Source organism: Macrobrachium nipponense, chromosome 23, assembly GCF_015104395.2.
Source record: "Macrobrachium nipponense isolate FS-2020 chromosome 23, ASM1510439v2, whole genome shotgun sequence".
In the NCBI taxonomy this organism is placed as follows: domain Eukaryota; kingdom Metazoa; phylum Arthropoda; class Malacostraca; order Decapoda; family Palaemonidae; genus Macrobrachium; species Macrobrachium nipponense.
In genome coordinates, this window is record NC_061090.1 from 79,836,952 (window position 1) to 79,859,568 (window position 22,617).

At 38.3% G+C, this 22,617-nt stretch overlaps 2 long non-coding RNA genes across 2 annotated transcripts; one reads left to right on the top strand and one right to left on the bottom strand.

The window, feature by feature from the left end:
- Positions 1-1,542: 1,542 nt before the first annotated feature.
- Positions 1,543-11,103, bottom strand: LOC135201860 (uncharacterized). Its single transcript, XR_010311623.1, has 4 exons — positions 10,787-11,103; positions 7,043-7,096; positions 5,121-5,248; positions 1,543-2,014 (listed from the first exon to the last, which is right to left on the bottom strand). It is a non-coding gene; the product is annotated as an uncharacterized LOC135201860 (long non-coding RNA).
- Positions 11,087-14,786, top strand: LOC135201866 (uncharacterized). Its single transcript, XR_010311625.1, has 2 exons — positions 11,087-11,456; positions 12,627-14,786. It is a non-coding gene; the product is annotated as an uncharacterized LOC135201866 (long non-coding RNA).
- The last annotated feature ends 7,831 nt before the right edge of the window (positions 14,787-22,617 follow it).

Below are 22,617 nucleotides of genomic sequence, written 5' to 3' on the forward strand. Positions count from 1 at the left end.
TGGACTGCGTATGCAGGAAGGTAAAATAAAGGCAATTGTAGCATATCCAGCTCCAAATAACTTGAAAGCCTGGATGATGACAAGAAATCCAATTTTAGTTTACCCAGATTTTTCAAAGGAATTTTACTTAGACTGTGATGCTTCTAGTACAGGTGTAGGTGCAGTATTAATGCAACAGGGGAAAACAAGAATGAGAGCAGAATATTATGCCAGAAGAGTTTTAAATGCTGCAGAAAGAAATTATAGCACTACCGAGCGAGAATGCTTAGCTCTATATTGGGGATGACGAAAGTTTAGGCATATTTTGCTAGGACATAAAGTCAATGTGCTTACAGATCACAAATCCATTTGTGATCTATTAAAGAAAAGAGCTTTTACAAATAATATTAAATTTAATAGATGGTTTATAAGTCTTAGAATTTGCCCCAGAGTTTAGATATATCCCAGGTAGATATAACACTATAGCAGATGTATTGTCAAGATCGCAAGAAGAGACTGAGAAACAAATCACAACTAATACCTTCTGCTTTAGTTGTCAGATCATAGATCTAGATTTGGAAAGAGTTCAGATCGAACAACAAAAGGATGCTAACATTAGAAAAAATAATGGGTAACTTACTGCAAAATGAGGATGATCAGTCTGAATTTCAGTTAATCAATGGAATTCTATAAAAAACAGCAGAAGAACCGAATGCTTGTTCACATTTATATGTACCTAACACAATAACCCAAGAAATTTTAGAACTAACACACTCTTACAAGTTGTCAGGACATCCTGGAATAAAGAAAACATGTAGAACGGCCACTAGAAACTATTTTAGACCTAATTGCAATGAAGATGCTAAGAGATTTGTTAAGGATTTCAAATTGTCCAAACTCGAGTTAGTGTCATTCAGCAAACTTGAAGAAGCTAACCATTTTTTCCATGTGTACAAGACTGACATTTCACCCATCATGTCAATGGTAAATGTCGTTTTGTTAGTAGTCACCATACTAGCTTTTTTGTCAGAGAGTTAGTTATTAACAAATTTTATTTAGCCCTTTCGTACCTCTGTGTTTCGTAAATTGACTAAAGCAAAGGATCTTTATGCAATTTTAGAAGATATAGTAAATAGTAAAAAGGCAATTCATGATAAATATGGTAGAGTTTTTTTATATATAAGTAGGTAGATGAAGATTTCATTATCTATGAAGCGATAGAAACCAATAATGAACAAGTTTAGTATACCTAAAATATGCAGTGGTATCAAACATGAGATGACAAGTGACGGCTGTTTACTGTAATCTTCGACTTGGGAAACTTTTCTTATCAATGATCGACTGTTTTGCGATGAATTCCTCTTATTTTTGCTCATTTCTATGTTTACTCATGAACTTGTTTGGCTTCTTTCTTGTTAGGTTGCTGCTGTGTACAGTGATTGTTTTTCTTCCCGTGAGAATTATTTTTCATCGCGATTTTACTCGTTCGCGCCTACGCCAATCCTTGACCCGCTTCCATCCATCGGGTTCATTCGCCCGCGATTTGCTGACAGTGAGGCACAGTTTTAATACATTATCTTTTTATTAAGAAGTTTTACACGTTCCTTATAGGTAGGTCTGCAGTGCAAAGCATTTGTCAGGATTTAAGTGCAATATGGTAATATATCCGAATTTATACTTTTCAAAACACTCAACAGTTACCAAACAAAACACTTCGCCTAATTTCATTTTAACACAAAATCTGTTTTGACGTTAATATTCTGAATAGTATCAAAGCCGGTTTTCAGCTACATCTCTCTAGGCATTGATGGTTCACAAATCCTGTAATACAAAATCTGAGATGTAGCTGCCATTGTTACACTGAATATATTGCGATGTCCCGCACAAGCTGGTCGACTCTTGTCGCAACCGCCATCCCCTTTTATGGACAAGGAACGTTGTACCAGTGGTCACAAATCCGGTAGTTCTGGTGGAACAATGTCCCGTTGGGGCACAGGAAGCTGTCAGTGCGACCACCGCGGCAGAAATGGAAGACCTGTTGGAGAAAGGTTAAAAAAAATCACTCTCTGTCGTCATAAAGAACGAAATAAATCTAGAAAAAAGGAATTAGCTAATAGTCACTGCTATGTTATTCTTGTACTACCTTGTCTGGGATGAAATTCATGAGCGTAAAATTTCCGTACTCGCTTCACATAGCTATATAGATGGGACGTCAGTAGCACGACAAATAACCCTCCCGCCCCATCCCCACTTCTCTCTCTCTCTCTCTCTCTCTCTCTCTCATTGAGCAGTTGTCATCTTTCCACTGAAGAACTTTACAAGCTACGTTCACCTGCAGATTATGAATCGAAAGAGAGAGAGAGAGAAAAAAAAACCGTGGTATTTAATCCTTTGCTTCATCTCAAACCAAAATTCTCCACCAATAATTCAAAATCTGTGTGTGGAGACTGAAAATCCAAGACAGTAAATAGGCTCCCGTTGCTCTTCAATCAAAAATGTCACCCTCTTAGATAGCAGTACCGATCGACAGTATTGTGTATAGCTTACGTAAGCACGTTAATATTCATGGCTAGGACTATCATAGTCCTCTAAAAATAAAATGCCATAGAAAACAGTGAGTTATTGTGAGAAAAGAAGACGATTTTTTGGTGACATCCATTGCTTTTTATTGTATATTTGGATAGTTACAAAAAAGCCAAATTAAGCTTCTTCCTCCGGCGGAGTGGAAGCGCTGGCATTGTCGTCACACAAAAGATCAATCGTTTGTTATCGTCCTGTTTGTTGTTCAGTCGGGTAACCTCGGTTCATATGTACAGCAACGGAAAACAAGCCGTCACAAGGCTTCCCCCTTTTCTTCTTCTTGCCCTCTTTTTTAGTCTTATGTCTTCTTTCCTCCTTTTCTTTTGACTTTTCCTCGATTTCACTCTACTTCCGACGATTTAAAAAGGAAAAGTTGGCCTCATTTTTCATATTTCATTTTGATACTTTTCATCCAAAACCTTCATAACTTCTCATATACCCGTTGAAGAACACTTCTCTATTAAAATGTCGTTTGCAAAAAGTACAAAGACTGCAGTAAGAAGTGTGAAAAAACTGTCAAAATACGATTGTTACGTAAAGTTAAGACAAATAGTGAAACTGACCAATTGTTGAAATCTTTAAGCTTAACATTTAGCGTTTAGGAGTCTTCATCAGCGCCTCTACAACGACTTTGCTATCACGCAGATCTTATCATTTCAGTTATGAGGCCGATGGGGAAGGCAATCAATGACCGAAAGAAGAAAGCACAAGTTTGAGGGAAATATAAATACTCTGTTAGTGTATATATATATCTATATATATATATATATATATATATATATATACATATATATATATATATATATATATCAAAAGGTGCGAACATGTAGTCATCAGAGGGTTACCGAAACTCAGATCAATTAAGGAGTTTATTATGATACGTTTCGTATCATCCTGACACATCATCAGTCTGTAATGTAAAATCAATTCACATTTATAAAAAAAATATATAATTAAAGTTCACTCTCTATTTTAAAAAGGAAAACATAAAATACTAAAGTTATTAAAAAAAAAACTATTGTTAAAAGCTAAGAATAATAAAATTATTCACAAGGTGACATAAAAATTGACGAAATATGTATATATATAGTCAATTAAGGAGATTATTATGATATATATATATATATATATATATATATATATATATATATATATATATATATATATATATATATATATATATATATATTGAGGAGCTATTTCATGCTAACTTTTCCTCGGCCATGACGACGAATCTCTGCCGGAGCAAAATCCCAGCCTTACAACGCGTCTTTGTTCGCTTTCTTTCATGCAGTTGTTTTTGTTGTTGTTGTTGTTGACAAACACACGCAGAGAGGCATCATCGTCAATTCGTGCAACTTTAAACTCTTCACTTTTGAAGTCCCATTGTTCCACCTAATGGAATAAGGTCTAATTGCAGCATTGCTCGGGGCATTATACGAATGAATCACTCAAGAAGCCAGGAAGACGTCTTACAATGTAAGGCAGAGCATTCCGCCCACTCACTCGTGTGATTGTGTGTGTGTGTGTGTGTGTGTGTGTGTATGTGTGTGTGTGCATGCGTGCCCGCGAGCTCTTGTGCGCGCATCAAAAGAATTTCTTGAATGAAACTTATCAAAGAACTTTCCTATAAAAGAAGTTCCCACAATACCAACTATATTGAGCGTTTGTACTTTGTTAACATTAAAGCATACTCGTATACTGTGTGTGTGCGTGTGTGTGTGTATAGAGAGAGAGAGAGAGAGAGAGAGAGAGAGAGAGAGAGAGAGAGAGAGAGATGGAACTGTTGACACGCCTTGAGAATTTACATGTCTGCAGTTAAAAATGATCAATCGTAGGAAAAGGAATTATTTGTCCTCAACATGACTTCACCATTTAATTTCCATACATGCCCTGACACCACGCCCTCAGTTAAATCTTGTTTTTTTTCCTTTCTTCGTCTTCTTCTTTCTTTTTTTAATGTGCCATAGACGTCCTTTTGCCAGAGCACCTTCCTTAGGATCATTATCGTTATGGCGGTTATCATTATTTTCATTTTGAACCAAACAAAAACTTCTTTCAGTTTTCTTCTGCAGATGGCAAAAGAAACCCACAAGATTATTGAGTATAACTTGTTTACTTGTAAGTATTTACATAGTATTCTTCTGAAAAATTCTATGTAAATACTTACAAGTAAACAAGTTATACTCAGTAATCTTGCGGGCAAGAATTCTTTTCCGTCGTTTTCATTATTCATTCACGAATGATCAAAGCTGTCTTTACGCAATCAGCCCCGCAGGAAGGTACCAGGTACGCCGAGCCTTGCGGGCCACACTGAAGGAGGTGCTGAAGGTTTGCATGTATGTCCCTTCTGAAGCCTCTGACAGCTGTATTGCCTTCTGCCTTTTACTGGTCATTCTTTCTTTCATGATTTTCCTTACCAAGCTGTCCAACTTCTTCGAGTCTTTATTGTCCCAAAGTTCACCTCTGATCTAGAAATGTGACTCGCTCGTCTCGTTGAGTAACTTCATATAAAAAATAATAATGACAATAATGAATCAGTGGGAGAGAAAGGAACTCACCTGACATTGTGTTTCTGGGTCAGCGAAGAATCCCCACCGGAAGCCACAAAGGAAACTGGTATCTGGCACAGCGTACAAAGTGGGGTAAGGCAAAGGGCCCTCATCCACGCCCTCCTCCGCCTTCACATCTTGGAAACGATAGAGATGATATCAAAATATATATATATATGTAGGCATTACTTAAGGTTCTTTGCAGCGTCCCTTCGGTCCTTAGCTGCAACTACTTTCATTCCTTATACTGTACCTCTGTTCATATTCTTTCTTCAATCTTACTGTACACCCTCTCCTAACAGTTGTTTCATAGTGCAACTGCTTTGGGGTTTTCCTCCTGTTACACCTTTGCAACCATTTACTGTCAATTTCCGTCTCGGCACTGAATGGCCTTATAGTTGCACCAGTGCTTGGAATAATGCCATATATATATATATATATATATATATATATATATATATATATATATATATATATATATATATGGCATTATTCCAAGCCCTGGGGCAACTAAGGCCATTCAGTGCCGAAACGGAAATTGACAGTAAATGGTTGCAAAGGAGTAACAGGAGGAAAACACCTTGAAGAAAGAATATGAACGGAGGTACAGTATAAGGAATGAAAGTAGTTGCAGCTAAGGACCGAAGGGACGCTGCAAAGAACCTTAAGTAATGCCTACATTGCACCGAATGAGGTGCACTGACGGCACTACTCCCTATGGAGAAGATGATATTAAATCCCAAAGATAGAGATCTGCAACTTATAGATATTCGCAAGCACAGCAGAAAACTATTGTAAAGTAGAAATTAAAAAAAACTGAAAATAATACTTAAAATATATTCAGAAAATACTTTTTACAAAACATACTGACAAGAAACTGTTTACAGTACATACAGAAAATAAACGAAGCTTGCATTAAAATATCATATGTAGAGAGACTAGGCACTACTGTAAATTTTAGAGTTGGTTGCTTATTGTTAGTATTTTTTTCAAATTTCCATTGAATGGCTACTTTGCCTCACCAAAGGCTTATTTGTTCTTCTATTAACTGCTCGATGAGGGTCCAAAACTCAAAGAAAGATTAATTAAGCTGGAACCAGCGAGGGCAGTAGAAAAGGTGAAAAAAAAATGGACGTGTATAGGAAATCAGGAATTTTATCCTTGTTTCTAAAAAGATTATTATATTGTATTGCTGTTATACATAAAGAATTTGTGTTCCTTCTTTCCAGTCTTGAAAATGCTACGAGTAAATGTAGCGAAACGTTTAACAAAATGCAATGGATGTGGCATATGCTGAAGTGTTTATCCCTGTTATGACTCCAAAGAGAAACCTTTTGGTCGGATATCATTAATCATACTAATAATAATGATGTGAATGGTACTTGCCAACTGAGCGCATCCTGCGTTAAACATTTGAAATATGAATAAAGCCATTAATATTACCTCTCTCTCTCTCTCTCTCTCTCTCTCTCTCTCTCTCTCTCTCTCTCTCTCTCTCTCTCTATCTCTCTCATCTCTCTCTCTCCCTCTCTCCTCTCTCTCTCTCTCTCTCTCTCTCTCTCTCTCTCTCTCTCTCTCTCTCTCTCCCTCTCTCTCTCTCTCTCTGGCGGCACACCCTATTAACAGAAACAGATTAATGTTAAAATTCTTCATTAAGAAAAAGATAGGTAGGTAAAGCATGAAACGAGTGAGGATTTTTTTTTTTTTTTTTTTTTTGCTAATCTGGACGTCCAACTATTAAATTCACGCCACTGATCAATTAAAAATCGAATTATCATTATCGTTATTATTTTTTTAAGCAAAAATATCAAGAGAGCTACCATGAAATGGTCTCTGTTTCATAATTATTCACGACCTTAAAAAACTAAGAGTCCTGTCAAGAATGGAAACATTTCTCATGAGAACTAGAATATCAAGTTTCTCGTTCTTACCGTCGAGGACATCTTGCGTGGACACTTGGGCACTCACGGACAGAACGATGGACACTGAAGAAGAGAGAAAACAACAGCGATAAGTACTAGGTTACTCATACTCACTGGAACTGGTGACTGAGTGGTCTCGTAATTATCTAGTAACTAACAAACTCCTGAAACTTCAACAATCTGGAATGTTTTCGTGCTGTCACTTTTTGCAGCTGACCCTCTACCGCTAACCGTTCTTCACATATGAATACAATGGCTATGAGTTATGACTCCAGCCTCACAGCCAAGGAGGAAGAGTACGAACATCCCTAAGACAACGGAACACGAATCTCTGAAGAGGACGGAGCTATACATAGACAGTTTTAGACACGTTCTGTCAAAATAATGTTTTTACTATTGACATAAATACTGATTTTGTGTCTGGTAGCTACGTTAAAACAATCAAGATTATTATATATTATATATATATAATATATAATATTTATATATCTATATATATATATGTATATATATATATATATATATTATATATTATATATACGTGTATATATGTGTATATGCGTGCGCACCAGAAGGAAATATATTTACATTTTTGTTTGCAAAAGGCGAATACAAAAGATTGCAATAACTGAAATGACATTATGTACTCGGCCTACCTTAGCAGATACATCTGCTGTTATTTAAGACCAAACCAAGCAATATGTGGAAAGGTTAAACCCTAATTCGGGTTGAGTAATGCCAATCGAGCAGACACAACAAAGTGGAGTGTTTCCTCGCTTAACCAATAGGCTACCTGCTCAGACGCCAAGCATAAATAATGCAGCCACAGGTTGTAAACAAAGGGATTTCTTTTAAGTGAGGAGTCGACGGCTGGAAGTTAAAAAGTAAATGCTTGTCCTCGGTCGATGACTGAAGAGTCAACAACTGCTTTGAAAAACACACTTCCGACGCGGCGGTTCATGCAGAAGAAGTGAGTGTAGGAATTGGCACCGACGAGTAAAAGATGGTTAAAAAAAAAAAAAATAATCTCTGTCTCGTAGGAAGAAGAAGAGGGGGGGCGGGGTGCGGGGGACGGGCGGGAGGATGATGAGATCGAAGTCGTGATGTTTACATTATCAGCAGTGTTTATTCGGTACTAGCAGTCTGGCTCCTGCGTTAAATTTTCATGAAAAGGTATGATACCATATATTTTGGTCACCATTTGCCATTATTAATGTTGCTCTCTCTCTCTCTCTCTCTCTCTCTCTCTCTCTCTCTCTCTCTCTCTCTCTCTTCTGATGAAATGATCAGATATTGTTTGCTCTGCTGTAACTTTAAAAACTACGTATCATCTCTCTCTCTCTCTTCTCTCTCTCTCTCTCTCTCTCTCTCTCTCTCTCTGTACATGGGAATACTAGGCTACGAGTAAATTCAGTTAGCCAAGGAGTCACTTCTGCCTATATGGGAATGTACAGACATATTTACTTGTACAACATTTCGCGGACTATATGCACATACATAGACACGTGAGATATTCATCAGTCGTTTAACTTAAGGACCGTAAATGAATATATCTGATTTCGTTATTGTGTTCTCTTTCCGCTATCTGAAACTCGTTCTTGTAAGCTCCTCAAACACTATGTGATGACTACTTCGAGATCTTCCCGAATATTCTTACCAATTCTACTGCGGGGGAATGTCCAGGTATCATTTGTTAAGCGTTGGAATACAATAATGAACGAAATTTTTTCCATGGCGACAAATCATCAAATAGGGATCACACAGAATGAATTCTACCAGATCCGCTCACCTACTTTCGAGGTATTTGTTAACACATATAACGGTCGCAAACTCACAGAGATAGGGGCAAAAATTTGATCTCGTCTTGACTTCGCCGGGAGTAATATTGCGAGATTCATCATATTTTAAATCCAATGCGAGTTCAAGCTGTTTTTTAAGGGGTATGTCAAGGATGTTTGAGAGAGAGAGAGAGAGAGAAAGAGCACAGGTGGGGTTTCCTTTATGTGACACGGCACCTGCTGCTTTGTACGAAACTAGGACGGTCGAGGGCGCTGTAGCTAAGGAAACCTGCCACTTACATTTATCGATACGGAAACTTGATGGAATCTTTATGGCGTCTTCCGACAAAGGGAGATACATTATGTGAACGACTTTCCATCCGTGGAAAAATGACCAGAAATAGGAACATTACTGAGGAAAATTGGTTTTGCTTTTTCATACAACAATTGTAATTCAACTTATATAGCACATTTCAGTTATCATAAACCAGTTAGAGATTATCAGTACTAAAAGGCTGAGTTTTTTCAGTCATTTCCTTTCATATATAATATATATATATATATATATATATATATATATATATTATATATATATGTGTGTGTGTGTGTGTGTATATATACATACATACATATACATACATATACATGAAAAGAAATTACTTAAAAAAACTCAGCCTTTTAGTACTGATAATCTCTAACTGGTTTATGATAACTGAAATGTGCTGTATAAGTTGAATTACAATTGCTGTATGAAAAAGCAAAACCAATTTTCCTCGGTAATGTTCCTATTTCTGGTCATTTTTCAACGGATGGAAATTCGTTCACATAATGTATCTCCCTTTGTCAAAAGACGCCATAAAGATTCCATCAAGTTTCCGTATCGATAAATGTAAGTGGCAGGTTTCCTTAACTATATATAAGAGTGTGTGTGTGTGTGTGTATTTCTTATATATTTGCTTGCGAGCTCTTATAAAAAAAGTAAAGTTTTACTTAAATCTATATCATTATTATTCTTTATTGACAAAACATTACATATGTTGTAAAACAATATTTATATTTGGTTTGCACAAAACAACAGTTTTTAATCTATAACAATAACACAATTCACCAATACATTATAAAATACTTTGCCTACAAAAAGATAATTATTCTCACTCATATATAGCTACTAATCAAACACCGCAACATAAACAGTATAATTATGTACAATATATGTGCATACTCGCGTAAACTTACTGAGACTTGAACCTCTCGCCATTGTCCCTAGTTTCATCATACTACAATACGTACATTTGAACACCATGTAATGTATGTTTCAGTTAAATGAAACTTCGACAAAAGAGCAATTGAATCTGCAATATCTTGCCCCCGTATTCGAGAAGGCTAACGTGCAAAGATGAAATTCTCCTTTTTATATAGTCACGAGACTTTGTGAGCAGACACTGGTGCATTCAAAATACCGTCAGTCACACGGGGTTGAATTTAGGATATGAATTTCAAAAAGAAATTAAGGAACTTTCCTAGATAGTGACCACCACGGGTTTTAACTTGGGGATTACCGTAAACACATAAACGGAAGTCTGTATAACCGAATCACGAAAGTTAGGAACGTGAAAAATCCATAAATAAAGATATATGCCACGAAGGAAAAATAAACGAAGGAGTATCTGCGAGACCTTTCGACGTTTCTGCTTAGTAAAGGACGTTTAACGTCGAAAGGTCTCGCAGATACCCCTTCGTTTATTTTTCCTTCGTGGCATATATCTTTATAAACAGAAGACTGTCAATATCATCATAAGGATAATGATCACCAAGAAATAGTCCTACATAACGACCCCGAAAAAACCTTGGGATTCACTACCTAGGAAATGTCCGAAATAAAGAAGCATATGTTTAAATGGATATCAGTGAAACTATAACAAAAATGCTAAAGAAATCGCCAAGTTCCCGATACGATTGACTATGATGTACTTACGTGCAAGTAATAAGTTCATGACGCAGATCAATTTTACTCCTGCAGTTTACCCAGAGAAGACACAAACGAATTGCACTGCAAAAGACAGAAACTTTCGAAACTACAGTTTATGAAGATTTGCGCGCAAGTGTTTTATCTCTCACGCTAGTAGCAAAACACTACACGGGGACACGATCGCGTGAAATCGTCAGATGTGCATGCGTCCACTGAGGGAGCCTTACGCTTTTTGTTTGCGACGTCGCTGATCTAAGCGGAGAAGGCACAAACGGTAATTGTATACAATTGCGCAACACTTCACTGTGCGGCAGAAGGACAGCGGCCTACCGACCCTCTTGCAATGCCGTTCTTGATGTAGTTTTATGGAAATATTTTCAGTTACAGTACTCACTAGTTACCGACTTAATAACCCTTAATTGCGCTGCATGCTGTCGAGTGACGAGTATGTTTCGACGTCCTCTAAGCAAAGAATATTACGAGTTAAACTTATACTTATTAAATCAAAGGTGGCATTTAAAAGAAACACGAAAATGACGTCACGCAAGCCAATACCTGAAACCGGAGATGATCGCTCGTTCTCCTTCACCTCTGACATCCGCCCACTAACCCATCCCAACCCCACCACCGTCAACTCCAGCCGGAGGGATGGATCCTGGAAGGGCCCCAGAAACAGGTGAGTAGGACAAGAATTTTGGGGGTTACGAGGAAGGGACGCGAGTGTTAGGGAAAGGAGTAGAAGAAGAAACAAAATCGTGGCCAAGGTGGTCTCTGGAAAAGCCGGATTATGTTGTTTACGCCCAGTACTTGATGTCGGGATTATTGTAGAAAGATTGCCTAGAGGGGAAGATGCCAGCGCATCAACGACCAACGGCATAGAAAATGAGAGAGAGAGAGAGAGAGAGAGAGAGAGAGAGAGAGACAGAGACGGTTACAAAAGATCATCTATGAGATAGATATCCTAACCGGAATAATATATAACGGAAAATTACAGTGACTTAAAAAAGAAAGACAAAAATCACTTGAACTTGGGGAGTGCGAAACCGGGTACAGAAGGTTTAAAAAGACAGTCTCTGAAATGAATAAAGCATATAAAAAGAAAATCTAAAAAGGCATGAAAATACACACACACACACACACACACACACACACACACACACACACACACACACACACATATATATATATATATATATATATATATATATATATATATATATATATATATATATGTGTGTGTGTGTGTGTGTGTGTGTGTGTGTGTGTAACATAAAGAGGGGGATTTGGTATGAGATATTTTAAATAATATAATATAATATGATATGTATGAGACATCGTTGTATGTCACGTGCTTTGACATTCCTCAGAAATTGGGAATCGTCGTTTTTAGCTTCCCATGGAGACAGAGAACATCTCAGCTTAGAAAATGCTGATAGGTCTTTTGGTGGTGTGATATTAAAATCCTTACCTAGGCAGGTCAACGCTCGTCTGTCGTTATGGGCGTTTGTCAAAGGTGCCTTTGAGAACTGGATATAAGTGGTTTCTGGGCGTGAACAGTGTGTGCGATTTCGTGCATTCATACGAACCATGTCCGTACATAATAGCAATGTAGCTAAACCATTGAGATTGTTGTGGGAGTCAGGCGAAGCCATGGAGGCTTTTACCTTTTGTGAAAGTGCTTGGAGATTCTAGGCTGAAATGGGTAAGATTTACTGTGCTTTGGCCAAAGGTGTGGCTTGACTGTATTTTGATATTTTGTAAAAGATGTTCTATTTCATTTAATCTTTTGACTTTTTATTTTGCAATTGTGTGTGTTTATCAGTTTGTTCTCCTGTCTTTTTAACAGGCGGTTCTGACAAAGGGGAATGGTTTTGGAGAGGAACAATATATAAATTTTGGAGTTGGTGTTGACTAATTACTGTCTTGACTATGCCTATCTGTTATGGCTAAACTAATGTTGCTGTTAGATTACCGAGGGTTATCTGAGTTATTTGGACTTTGAGTTAACATTCCATTTAATCATTCTGTTAAGAATCTGAGTTATTCAGTTAATACTTTGCTTTTAAATAAATGCATATTTTTGTAATTCTCAACTCTGATTTGATGACCTAGATAATGGAGAGAGAGAGAGCTGTTGCCAGTCGAGAGGGAGAGAGAAAGTATTGCCAATTGCCAGCCACCTGCTGCTCTGGCCTATCGCTACCAAAATGAATAACGAGATAATTGTCATCTCGTTATCAGTGGTGGCAGCTGGTGTTTGAACGGAAAAAGCCTTTTGTGAGATTAATAGCAGCTATAAGATGCTGTTTTCAGAGTCTGGTTGTGGGAATGTGTTAGATTTCAGTTGGTAAGTGACAGGGGATGAGAATTATTTATCCGTGGGCTCTGGTACTAAGAAGAAATTTTTTTATTAGGGTCAGCATTTCTGCCCATGGTGAGATACCTCGAGGGTGTCGGTTGATCAGTGAGACTTCTGAGTGCGCATTGCCAAGTGTTTTCTTGCTCGTAATACCTAGTCGTTCAAATATGGGTGTGTATTCGCGTGTTTGTAATTGCGCAGATTCTGGGATGGTCTTTTCCATTGTAGTTAGAAATTAGTTCATTGGTCATATTAATGGGGTTAATTGGGAGTCGTTCAACTAGTGTTTCTTGGAATTTTTTTGAGGTCATTATTTGACAGTAGTTGTCTGGGGTTAATTCATCTTTAATTGACCGATGACTCACTGACATACTGAAACACCATAAACATCGTTCCCCAACGCCAGCAAGACGCCCACCAGCCATTGCAGAGATGTTGCTGTTGTTTGCCCACATGCAAGAGTTTCTACGAGTCTACGGGGTTCTACGCCGCTTTTGGACTACGGGAGTCATCAGTTATCTTCCGCAGGGAGACGTTTCGCCTTGCTACAACATGTTTCGCGAGTCTGTGCAGTTGCAGCTGCAGAAAAAAAGGGAGATTCGAAAATTTAAGATGGAAAAAAGGTTCTACACCCAATTGTTATTATAGCCCTGGTATAGGTTTTTTGAGATAATATTATAGACATTGTACTGCCAGAGACATGCAGTTATTACTATATTATGTGTTTAATGAGCTGGCCAATGTGTTTTTTTATATATATGAGCTGTTTTATGTGACCTGTGGTTAGGCTGGTGCTAGCTATAATGGTAGCTGAGCTATCTGTAACATAAAGAGGGAGATTTGCTATGAGATATTTTAAATAATATAATATGATATGATATGTATGAGACATCATTGAATGTCACGTGCTTTGACATTCCTCAGAAATTGGGAATCGTCGATTTTAGCTTCCCATGGAGACAGAGAACATCTCAGCTTAGAAAATGCTGATAGGTCTTTTGGTGGTGTGATATTAAAATCCTTACCTAGGCAGGTCAACGCTCGTCTGTCGTTATGGGCATTTGTCAAAGGTGCCTTTGAGAACTGGATATAAGTGGTTTCTGGGCGTGAACAGTGTGTGCGATTTCGTGCATTCATACGAACCATGTCCGTACATAATAGCAATGTAACTAAACCATAGAGATTGTTGTGGGAGTCAGGCGAAGCCATGGAGGCTTTTACCTTTTGTGAAAGTGCTTGGAGATTCTAGGCTGAAATGGGTAAGATTTACTGTGCTTTGGCCAAAGGTGTGGCTTGACTGTATTTTGATATTTTGTAAAAGATGTTCTATTTCATTTAATCTTTTGACTTTTTATTTTGCAATTGTGTGTGTTTATCAGTTTGTTCTCCTGTCTTTTTAACAGGCGGTTCTGACAAAGGGGAATGGTTTTGGAGAGGAACAATATATAAATTTTGGAGTTGGTGTTGACTAATTACTGTCTTGACTATGCCTATCTGTTATGGCTAAACTAATGTTGCTGTTAGATTACCGAGGGTTATCTGAGTTATTTGGACTTTGAGTTAACATTCCATTTAATCATTCTGTTAAGAATCTGAGTTATTCAGATAATGCTTTGCTTTTAAGTAAATACATATTTTTGTAATTCACGACTCTGATTTGATGACCTAGATAATGGAGAGAGAGAGAGTTGTTGCCAGTCGGGAGAGAGAGAGAGAGAGAGGGAGAGAGAAAGTATTGCCAATTGCCAGCCGCCTGCTGCTCTGGCCTATCGCTACCAAAATGAATAACAAGATAATTGTCATCTCATTATTGTATATATAAATATATATCTTATATCTATATATATATATCTATATATATATATATATATATATATGTGTGTGTGTGTGTGTGTGTGCGTGTGCATGTGTGTGTGTGTGCGTGTGTGTGTGTGTTGTATATATACTAGCTGACCAATCTGGCGCTGCCCGGGAAAACTAAATGGCAGCCTTCGAGCAGGGGGAGTGGAAGAAAAATGGAGATTGAAATCTTTTTAAGAAACATCTTTATCAATTTCTAAATAATATTTAGTGTCCTGTTAGTTTACGATAAACATTTTACTAAGACTTATGACAAACTGTGAACAAATATCTACCTACAGTTGAACTTAAATTAATACCTAGTAACCAAATGATGATTGGGTCCTTGTTTAAATGTAAAGAAACACTTCACCTTTTGATGACCTTGGGGTCATTTATCTGTTCAATTGCCCTAGGTGTGACCTTGGGAAGTATTTGGACTCCACTCATAGGTTGTTGAAGGTAAGATTAGCCTCTCATCGTGGTGTAAGATCGAATGGGTGTAAGATTATCAAACCCTGAATTCTCATGCTAAAAAGATCATTCCAAAAAATGTAAATATAAGATTCCTTACAAAGATTTCAAAATAATTGGCAAAGCTGCAAATGGCCATCAACTGTCAATGCTGGAACAACTCTTTATTAATCAGCTAGTTCCCCACTTAAATATTTAGATCACTTCAACGCCTTTGTACCTCTCATGAGTTTCCATTGGAACCAAATGGCTCTGAGTGTCACTCAGTTTTGACCTTGACTACTACTTGGTACTAAATTTTATTCCTTTTTATGTTTCCTTTTATACTTTTATCATTTTATTTTTAACTTTTTGTTTAATTTTACAGTTTTGAAAATGGGACAGATGTTCCTGAAACGTCAGCCAAATAAGGTACAATGAAGAAAAGAATTGTCCTTCTCCCTAAGCCCACTGCTATTCATCTGGTTTAAAGCAAATGCCTTCAACTTATATATATATATATATATATATATATATATATATTATATAATATCTATATATATATATATATATATATATATATATATATACAGGGGGTCCTCGAGTTACGACGTTGATCCGTTCTTAAGATGCGTCGTAACACGATTTTCAGCGTAAGTCGGAACATTAAAAAATACCACATGATTTAATGTAAATATGTATCAATAACAAAGAGAGAATAATTCCTTACCTTTATTAATTTGGTTGGCTTGCACACTGGAGAGGAAGCTGCGGTGCTGGAGAGACTGGGAGAGGTTAGTGAAGAGAAAAAGAACCTCCAGAAGATGCTGGAGATGCTGGGGCAGGTGAGTCTTGAGGTGAGGCAGAACATACTGGAGATGCTGGGGCAGGTGAGTCTTGAGGTGAGGCAGAACCTACAGAAGGTGCTGGAGATGCTGGGGCAGGTGAGTCTTGAGGTGAGGCAGAACCTGCAGAAGGTGCTGGAGATGCTGGGGCAGATGAGTCTTGAGGTGAGGCAGAACCTACAGAAGGTGCTGGAGATTGTGGGGCAGGTGAGTCTGGGTTAGCAGAACATTCAGAAGGTGCTGGAGATTGTGGGGCAGGCGAGTCTGGATTAGCAGAGGCAGCTGAGGTAGAGGGTACAGGATCTCTTGCAGGCCTCTCTACCTTCTTAAAATACTGCTCCAGGTTAGTTGAACAGAGAGCAACCTCTTTTCATCCAAGATCTCCTTGTAACAATGCATCAAATCCATGATGCCTCTGGAAACCCTAGTGAACCTGTCCAAGTTGGGATCCTGAGCCTCAAAAGTTGCCAACGCTTGCTGCAACTCTGCAAAACCTCTTGCCAAATCCTGCCTTGTGAAAGCCTTAGGCTCTGGGGTGGGTACTTCTTCTTCTTCCTCTATCATCTGCTTCTCCAGTTGTATCAGGTCCTCAGCAGATAACTCCTCGCCATGAGACTCCAGCAGCTCTGTAACATCATCAACCTCCATCTCCAAATTGATTTCCTTACTCAGGGCAACAACGTTCTTTACAACTTGCTGAACTGTGTCCTCAAACCCATGGAAATCATTCACAAATTGAGGACAAATTTTTTTCCAGACACCATTCATGTTTGTTTGCTTAACCTCCTCCCAGGAATCAGCAATGTTCTTTACAGCATCAAGGATGTTGTAGGATTTCCAAAAGTCCTTCAGAGTCAAGTCCTTCTTGGTTTCAGTTGCCTGTAAAGCCATAGCAATTGTCCTTCGTAGGTAGCAGGCCTTGAACGAAGCAGTCACTCCTTGGTCCATAGGCTGTAAAAGGGCCGTGGTATTAGGTGGAAGGCAAACCACCTTGACATTAGGGTTGAAGTCTCCCAGCTGGGCAGGGTGTCCAGGGGCATTGTCCAGCACTAGCAACACCTTAAAGGGGATACCCTTGGAGGCGCAATACCGCTCCACACTTGGCACAAAATGGTTTACGAACCAGTCCTCAAACACTGCAAGTGTCACCCATGCCTTCTTGTTGAACTTCCAAATTACTGGTAGTTGACCCTTCCAAATGCCCTTGAGTGCCCTTGGATTTTCAGCCTGATACACCAACAAGGGCTTCAGTTTGAAGTCGCCAGCAGCATTACCCCCAAGAAGTAAAGTTAGCCTCTCCTTGCTGGCTTTATGACCGGGTGCTGACTTCTCCTCCTTGGCGATGTAAGTGCGGTTAGGCATACGCTTCCAAAACAAACCTGTCTCATCCACGTTAAACACTTGCTGAGCAGAATAACCCCCCTCCTTAATTATCTCAGACAACGCTTTAGGAAATTCACTCGCTGCTTTCTCATCCCCGCTAGCAGCTTCACCTTGCACTTTAAGGTTATGGTAATTGGCCCGAGCCTTAAATTGCATAAACCAACCCCTACTAGCCACAAACTCTTCACTTTCACTTCCCTCCCCTTTTTCTTTTTTCAACGCTTCAAACAATCTTTTCGCCTTCTCCTGAATCACCATAAGGCTGACTGGGATACGCCGTTGATTTTGGTCTTCCAACCAAAGCACCAATAACCTTTCCATTTCAATTATTAGACCACTGCGCTGCTTGGTTATCACTGTCGCTTTCATAGGAGCAGATCCTTTCACATGTTCAATGATGTACTCTTTATCTTTGATAATGGTAGCAACAGTCGAATGACTAAGACCAAGCGAGCGGCCAAAGTTTGTTGGCGTTTCTCCCTTCTCAGATCGCTTTATAATGTCCACTTTAATTTCCATGGTGATGGCCTTTCTTTTCTTCGATGCACTACCATCAGAAGAGTCCGCCTTGCGCTTGGGAGCCATAACAAAGAGCAAAAAGTTAAAAAAACGATACAACATGAGGGAGAGAGAGGCAGCGTAAACAACCAAAATGGCATGTGGGCGAGGAATAAGCATAGCGAAGCGACGCCGTCCTCTCCCCCACAAAGCGTCTTCTTCCGCCGTGCGCCCGAAACTAGTTCGCGTTTGTTTACGTCGTTTACGATGCTAAACCGCGTAAGACGGAACGACGCATAATATTATTTTTTATATTTTTATGGGGGCACGTTCGTAACCACGAAACAGCGTAAGTCGAGACCGGCGTAACCCGAGGGCTTACTATATATATATATATGTGTATATATATTATATATATATATATATATATATATAATATATATATATATATACTTTATATATATATATATAGTTATATATAGTTATATTTGTGGTTCCTTTCAAGAGCAATGGATCTGAGTTGCAGTAATTTAAGGCCCAGAATAAGTTAAGAATCCATAACCCAAATGGAAAAAATGAAAGATTACGGCTTAGGGCCGGTTTCAGAGTAAAGGACGTTAGGTAAAGTCAGAGGTTTAACGTGCTTACATCTATTTCATTACTCTAAGGGAACTAAAGGTGGCAAGATTGGCTCACTGCTGTAGACTGGAGTGGAATACTCGGTCCTGGTGGAAATAAAACAGCGGAGATATGATGAATACCTGAATCACGCATTCACAAGAATTCACTTCCCACAACGAGGTACATGGTAGGGCATCTGCAAACAGATGTTATGACGACATCAATACACTTGCTACAATCACGTAGAGGGGAATGGAAAATGCTTTGAAGACTAAACTCGATCCCTTTTGCCAGAGTTACGCTACCAATTAATCACAGGGGTTTAGGACAATGGCTTACACAAGATGAATGTTACGTCCTGGTACTATAGCAAAACTAATCGCTACAGGACACTGAATGATTCAAAAACACCAGCATCACCACACTCTAAGGGGGTAGCAGGTTACATGGTACAATGGCTGGGAGTGATGCTTGAGGAGTGACTAAGGACCATAAGTTGCTTGTAGAAATGAAATGTAAAAGAATCAGAAAATGTAAAGGAAGACTGATTAAAACTATTAAATTTGCACTGTACTTGATAGCCTAGGCTCGTCCGTCTTCAATGGTGGTGCCGTTTAGGGAAAGCACAATGGAGAGATAAAGCAATTGAACACGTGGAGCAGTCTCTAAGAGATGGGGGAAGGGGGGAGCCCTCTGTTCCTGTGAAACTGTTGCTGTTAAGATGGTGAGTTAAGGTCTAAGGGCGAATCTTCTGCATACCCTTTTCTCAACTTTTCCCGTACTCACGAACTGCCCGGTAGATGGTAGATGTTCTGGTGTAATTACCCAGCCTGGTGGTGTTCGAATTCCACGTGGTGGCATAGTTCGCTTGCTCTGGCTTAATTCTCGGACGTTCAGACATCTGCAGAAGAAAATAGCCGGCAGCAGTGTTTTGTGGAAGAGAAATATGTGAGTCAAAAGATCTTTCATGGAAGTAGTGAAAGAATCATAGAGTTGCTACTGTTTTATGGATTTAAATTAATATTTTATGTTATTTTGACTTGGGTATGTTCCTAATTTGTAACAATATATATGTATATATAATGTGTGTGTGCTCCTAGTTTTATTGGACTTAGTTTAGACTTCTTTTAGAACAGAGCAAGTCTTAGGCTAAAAAACCTGTTTTCTTTCTTGGCCAGTGGTGGAAAGCAGACGTGCTTGCTAGGTTCTCGCATTTGAGCGAAGCAAAACTGTTCTCTCTCTCTCTCTCTCTCTCTCTCTCTCTCTCTCTCTCTCTCTCCTCTCTCTCTCTCTCTCTCGCTTAAGTTGCATTAGGGCTAGCAAGTGGGGAATGTTGGTCGGTCCCACATATGGATCCCATAGAGGAGAAGCTGAAGTTTGGGTAAAATGTGAATGTCTATTTCTAGATGTTATTAGTGATGTAATAATGATACGAGATTGAAGTGGCTCTAACTAACTGTGTTGTTAGAGCGCAATTAGTATTGAATAAATATGAAGAAGTGCAAAAGGCAGCAATTGTTCTTGGGAACGCAAATGAGCTGAGCGTGATACCAGAATTGCTGAGCTTGAAAATTGGCGGGAAAAGCCAGGCAGTTTGTGCCTCAACAGACTTTCCACCGTGTTTTTTACCTAAGAAAGGAAAATGTTAAGAAGACATTAATTATTGGGCGTTGACTCGACAACTGAAAAATTTCATGACAAGCATTGAATTACTGGAAGTTTGCTACTATGGAGGAAATAGCTGTTCCTCTTATAAATAAAGCCTGGGTCACACATTGGCAATTTCAAACTGCGCAAGTCGTAACGGCCGAATTTTTGCTCATCACGAATCCACTACGCACTCATTACAACCAAATCGCCATAAATCGGCAAAATTCGTTACCAAGTCCCAGAGTTTGATGACCAGTCGCCATCATTCCACAACTACTGTCAAAAGTTGCCATGGCATGGTACAACTCGCAACAATTTCGTAATGGCCTCTCGACTTACAGCATTTGATTACGCTAGTTATCACTAGCAATGACGATTGACGGCATTCAGTACAATTTACACCATGTACTTGGCAAACCCACAACGTGTGCAGTGAGTCAGAATGTGCCAAGGGCGTCGGCAGCCCATAAACATATTAATTAATTACCCACAGTTGCCTCGGTTTTCAATTTTGAGTAAAATATATTTTGGATTCTAGGTTTTCTGTATTCTTAATATCATTTGAGAACTTCAGGTATAACTAAATATGATACTGAATACAACTTAAACGAAAATATATTCGGTAATGATAAATATGAAGTTTAACTTTTATTCACAGAATGTACAGGGTTCATTGCAATCAAACACAATTCTGAAGTATGAGAAATGCTAAGGCATTTTATATTCTGAGTAAAATAGATATTGCATTAAAGATTTTCAGTACTCTTGATATATAATTTGAGAACTTCAGTTATAGATAAATATGACACTTGAATAAAACTTAAACGAAATATATTTGGTAATATAATATAAATATTTTTGAATTAAAACTTTTATTCAGGAAATTTACACAGTTTTTCATCATGATTTTCTGAAGTATGAAAAGGCATTGTTATCGTTTTCTTATATCACTCATTCACGCCAATGAACGGAGCCTGCAGGGGAGTTTACATAATCACGAAGACGACCTCTGTGTCACTGAGTCCTCTCGATTTGCCTCACCCCTGGCAGTATGATTATTTTTTTTAAATAAAAAATAAATTGTGCAATACACAAATGGCCAACACCAAGGGTGTATGAGGGTCTGAAGTACTCTGAATCTATGGGATATATATATATATATATATATAATATATATATATATATATTATATATACATATATATATCATATATATATCTATATATATATATATATATATATATATATATGTTACATAAAAGAGCGCTATAATTAATAATATATTTTAAACACAGTTGTAATGTGAGATGCTGTGACATTTCTTGGAATGTAGAGAGTCATCATTTAACTTCCCTTAGAGACAGTGGTCCGAGTGGCAAGCCTTGGAATTGCTAACGCATCCTTCCTCGGGTGGTGTGATATCAATGTTGCTGTCTTAGCAGATCTGTGCATGTCCGTTTGCGATGGGCGATCGCAGAGGTGCTTTCTGAAACTGGTTCTAGGCAGTTACCTGGGGCGTGGACAATATGTGTAAGTTCGTGCGTGAGTGCGAGCTTTTCCCTACGTAATGAGATGTAGCAATACCATGGGGATAGATCATTACTGAAGCAGCAGAAGCTAAGATGGCTTCTGCAAAAGTATTTTTGAGAAGTGATTGTGAATATTGTGTTGAATGGGTAAGCATATTTACTTTTGGCCAAAGTTGTGGCTGGATTGTATTTGAATATTTATTTCAGAGATGTTCTATTTCATATGATCTTTTAATTGTTAATCTTGTGCTTATCGAGGTGTTCACCTGTATTCTAACAGGTGGTTCTGGAGAAATGGGAATTGATCTGGAGAAAGGGGAACTGACTTAAATAATGTGTCATGGTGACTATTGTGACTTTTCCACTTTCATGACTAAGATAATGTTGGATTATTGGAGTAGAAATATGGAGTGGAGTTATTTGAGTTATTTGGACTATGAGTTTAACATTTCATTTGATCATTCTGTTAAGAACCTGGGTTTATTTGGCTAATGCTTTGTTCTTAAATAAATGTATATTTTTGTAAGTTCACGTGTCTGATTTGATTGCCTTAGGTAATGGAATGGGGGGAAGTGTGTTGTGGAGAGAGAGAGAGAGAGAGATGGATAGAGAGAGAGGGAGAGAGTGTGTTACCAGTTGTCTTGGATGCACGGATCCATTG